This window comes from Leucopleurus acutus, assembly GCF_964270905.1.
Source record: "Leucopleurus acutus genome assembly, chromosome: 3".
NCBI classification, from domain to species: Eukaryota; Metazoa; Chordata; class Mammalia; order Artiodactyla; family Delphinidae; genus Leucopleurus; species Leucopleurus acutus.
Window position 1 is genome coordinate 76,895,831 of NC_139145.1, and position 5,452 is coordinate 76,901,282.

A 5,452-nucleotide genomic window follows, 5' to 3' on the forward strand; every position below is an offset into this window, starting at 1 on the left:
TAAATTCATGGATTGGTTTTATTTTATGATTAAAAAGGCTGAAGTAACTTGAAAAGTGTGGACTACCCTTTCTCTGATAGATGACACTGCATGCCACAATATGCTCTATTTTTCACCTCTAAATTTTAAATAATCTCAAACACATTTAGCTGTTACTGTACGTATCTGAATTGGCACAGGGCCAAAGAACGTCTCTGACTGGTTAGGCAGGTGCACACATCTGTGGGGACCTGCATTTTCTATGGGAACCCATAAATCTACTTGCTTACATATTTCCTTTTTAATTTTATGGTGTATTGGTTTCCTCTATCAAAGCCTCTGAAATACCTGGATTTTGTCACCACAACCAGTGAACAAACATCTTTTTAGCTATGATCAAACCAAAAAAAAAAAAAAAAGTAAGAAATGTTTTCTTAGAATGAATATAAAATGAGCTCCCAAACTTAGGTACCTATTAAGTAAAAAGATGTTGGACAATTCCAATACTCCTTTTTCCCCAAAAACAACTGATAAAACACTCCATTAAGGTGTGCACAAATGAGTTACTGAAATATTGTATTTACCAACACATTAGAATATCACAGCGATGAAGTGTGAAAGCCCAAGGGTCAAAATGTCCTGTGAAAATCTCTTATGTCATCTATACATGCACAGTGCCTTCTGGACAAGAATCACAGTGTGATGAGATGTTCACAACAGGAGACACATAGAGGTTTTCCATGTCATTACTAATGTTGGGTATATGTTCATGGAAAGGGATAGACATGAGTATAGTAGAATCCATAAAAATTAAATGTTGACAGGATATGACTCCACTGTGTTATTTTGCTCCCAAAGATATGAGTTGAAAATCTTATTCCCTAAGGTTTGTACATAATTTAGTGTCTAAAATCTCCAACAAAAAACTCATGGCACGATGAATCTGTGCTACATTTTTCAACTCTTGTGGCAGAATTAGATAGTTTTGTACAACATCATTCATTCTCCCTAGCCTCTGTAGTGTCAGAATACCAAGTTTATTTAAGGTGGCAATGTACCCAGCCCAGGGACTATATTCCTTAGTCCTCCTTATGCTGGTGTGGCCAGTTTGAACAACAAATATACTAAAATATCGTGTGAACATGTTTTAGCAAGCTTCCTTAAAAAGGAGGAAGTGAGCTGTTTCTTAATCATGTGGCCTGGAATATGAGTGTAATGCCTGGAGCTCTGGTAACTGTTTTGCAGCACAAGGACAAAGGTCATATTCTAAGGATGTCAGAGCAGAGAATTTTAAAAAGCCTGGATCCCTTTTGATTTTAGAGAGTTGTCAGGTCTGACACATATAGGCAAACCTAGCTTTATAGAAATTGGTGTCAACATATTTCTAAATGTCTGTTGTTAGTCTACCTGTAGTTACTCAAGTCTATGAATTCACAGGTGTCTAGTTAAGCATTTTTTATACCTTCATTGAGAAGTATACCTTATATAAACAAAAAATGTTCCCAGTGTCATTCTTAATTTCTTATTTGTAATTCTGCTCTCTTTGATCTTCATCTTGAACCCCTTTTTCTTATGGTTTGCATTCAATCAGATATACTTTAACCCATTGTTTTATTATGTAACTGTCTGCATTATTTTGTTTGGAAGTAGAAGTAAAACCTTTGTGTGGCAGGGAAGGAGTGGGATCAGCCTTGGTCTTTTCAGAAATTAAACCCACATTTGTTATATCAGATAGACTTGCTATTACCTCTGTTATTTCTGTATACTTACTACTTTCACCTTTCATGGATGCTTGTTCCCTGCTTTACTAGGTAAGATCTGGCTTCCATCTCACCAGTTTTCTATGCGGTATGCTTTTTACTCTCATTGCTCCAAGCTAATTAGGTTTGCTTTCAGGTGGTCTGACATCCTATTTTCTTTCCTTTTTGCACCTGCTTTTCACATGATTTTGCCCCGTTTATCAACTAGTTACCTTTCAGATCTCAGCCAAAGTTTACTTCCCTCACTGAGTTAGATCCGCTGGATATAGGGTCTGGGCATACCATATAACTTTCTTCATAGAATTTAGTACAGTTGTATTTTTTGTTAACTGGTGAAATTACATGTTTAATGTATTTCTCTCCAACTAGATTATAAAGTCCATCAGACTAGGATCTGTAACCTGTTTCTTCCTACTCTCCAAGACAGTTCATGTTCCAGAGTGGGCACTCTGTAAATAAAGAGAATTATCTTACCCATGTCAATAAACCTGATAATTTCGTGAATTGGGGCCAGCAAGGAGAGAGGTGCATGTAAATAACACACCTGTACTCTAAAAGCAAATGTAAGAAAGTGGAGATTAACTTTACTGGCATTCTAAGTTCTAAAAATATGTATAAGTATAACAGTACTTCTCAATGGGAACTGAATATTGTTTAATAGATTTTGCAAAAGTAATACTGAATTATGAAGATAGCAAAGCTATCCTCTTAAAGAGGATGAAAGAAGATCCAGTGATGGACAAGTGAAATTACTTGAAAAGTAAATGTAGTTAAAGTGGAAGAGAATAAATAAACTAAATCCAAGGAAAATTTTAGACTTTTTTTCTGGTCTGTGCCCCACCTTCCCTAGCCTCACTCCAACTCCCTTTATAAATTACTATGAGTTACCCTGCTGAATAGCAGGCCTGATAATGTCACAACTTTGCAAAATCTTTTGGACACTCTCCACAGACTACAGTAGATATAGTACTGCTTATCGCTAAGAATATTCATAAAATGAAGAACTGTAATTTTTTATCATTTATTCTTGATGGATTTTGTTGTTAGATGTTTGGAGAACAGTTGACTCTCCTGTTTATGAACTTAAATAATTCACAGCTTGAAGCAATCAGCATGGGTTTTAAAAGAATTTGAATGAGTCCAGGTATCCATACTTCAATGCCTCACATCCCACCGGAACCGGCAAGTTGATTCCTAGCTGAGTTATTTTCATGTACAATGTCTTAATTTTAATGGGTTCAAATCATGCGTAACAAACTAATTTTCTTCATGTTACAGGATACTCTAAGTACTACCAAGAGAGATTGCAGAGAGTAAATCAGTTTAAGTGTGAAGAACAATATAATGGGAATTTGGTTTCAGATCATAGTTTGGGAATAAACCTAAAGACCTATTTTAATTTGTTGAACATAATTTGTTTGTGGGGTTTCCAGTATAAGATGGTGACTTAGGAGGATCTTGGACTCATCTCTTTCCACAAACACACCGAATCTGTAGCTACATATTGAAAAATTTCCTCTGAAGAAAACCTAAAAACCGAGCAACTCATTTGCACCAGGCTAATGAGAGGAAGCCCACAGTGAAGCCGGTGGGAGAGGATGGAACACAGTGTTCACCATAAACCCCACATGCAGTGCAGAGACCCACAGTCTGGAGGCAACTCAACCATGAGCTCCCTGAGGAGCAAAGGGTTTGAACCCCACATTGAGCACCTCAACTTTTAAGACTTGTGCCTGAGAAACGAGGCCCCAAAACACCTAGCTTTGAAAACGATGACCACGAGACCCACAAACTGAGGGACGCTCTTAAAGGGCTCTCTGACTCACCTGCCCCAGGGCGCCCAACGCAGAGGCAGCCGATACAGAAGCTCGGAGACTTTTAAGTGAATGAGGCTTAAAGCATCGGCCTAGGGGGCAGGCATCTAAATTCACATCCCGGCTCGCTGGCAGGCGCCATCTGCGTTGTTTTTTTTCCCCCCAGCAGGAGCCACTTATATGCTCCGCCCCTGGCTCCTTTTAACCAGCAGACTCCATCTTTTTTTTTCTCCCCAATTCTAAGCCTTTTTTTCCTTTCTTTTCTGCCTGTGGGCGCCGTCTATACACTGCGCCTCTGCCTCCCTCCAGAGCACCAGTATCTCTCTGAGGAGAGGTTTTACACGTCTAGTGCCCTCGGTTTGGGGGGGCTGCTGCTCAGGGAACGCCCCTTAATTGCCTGGCTCTGGAGGCTGGGGGACTTGTGATCCTGGGCCCTATGGGATTGTAACAATCAGAGAGTCATTTCTTGTCAGACCTCACCCCCAGGGCACTGCACAAAGGCCAGACTGAAACACACCCCCCAGTCTTTCTGAGAAAGGGGCCTACTTACTTGTCCTGGAGCGTCGGCTTGAGGCGCAGGCTTCTGGTCCGGCACACAGTTTAGGGGTCTAGGAAGGGCCTGGGGGTAGGTGGGTGGGTATAGAGGCTGGTACTTGCGGTCTTTTCTCTTTCCTTCCCCCTCACTCCATCTCACTGGTGTGTCCCGGAAAGGAGTTTATTGTCTCCTTGTCTGACAACCCAATGTTTGCGGCTGCTGCCAGGGAACACTTCTACATTGCCTGGCTCTGGTGGCCAGTAGGGCTTGTGCTTATGGGTCCCACAGGACTTGAACCAAGGGAGAACAAGTCCTTAAAGGGCTACTCCCCCCGCTCCAACCCCGGCACAGCAAGAGGAAACAGACCCAGGATATCAGTCTTTCTATGAAAGAAACCTGTTAACTGATTAGCATAGCTGCAGCCTGAGGGTCTCTAATTAAAACACTCATCAAAAGGCTGAGTGCATCTTTTCCAAAGACCTCAGAGGGCTGGCACTATCTTCCTGCTCTCCCCTGGCCACACGCCAGAGCATCACAAACATAACTATAGTTAATAATACTCTATTGCATATTTGAAAGTTGCTAGGAGAAGGGGTATTGAAAGTTCTCATCACAAGAAAGAAAATGTGTAACTGTGTTTGCTGACAAATGTTACCTGGACTTATCGTGGTAATTATTTTGCAATATATACAAATATCAAGTCATTACATTTGTACATCTGAAATTAACATAATGTTGTCAATTATACTCCAGTTAAGAAAAGCATAATTTGTTGGAGCTGGGCACTACTTACTGGTGGTAGCAATGACCATAAATACAGGCTCCAGCTGATGAGTCTCAAGTAAGGGTGAGAACTTTGTGGGCACTCAATAAGCCCTTGTTGACTGAGAATTCTGTTTTTGCTCCAGTAGGATTGCCTAGTCTTTTTTATATACACTGATGGAAGTTCTCAGCAGATCTCTGGGTGAGACTGAAGACTCATTAGGTATGATTAATGGCCTAAAAAAAAAAAAAAATCTAATTTTTATCTTTTAGAGCAGATTTCCAAGAAGGAAAACGTAGAGGAAATTCTTATTGATATAATACTCAAATTTTCTGTTTTGAATGTCCCCAATATATTAAAACTAACTGCAGATACTTAGCATAACTAAAATATTAAAATAACTCTTGACAAGAAGGTTCTAGTGAAAAATATATCACTTCTTCAGAGTTTAAGGAATAGAAAGCACAATTTTATACCACAAAAATATTTGAAATTCAGTCTTCCATTAGTTCTGAATTAGTATGATAAAAGCTTGCCAATGACCAAAGAAAATGTCTTCCAGATAATGAAAACCAAATCAAATAAGCAACTACAAATAATG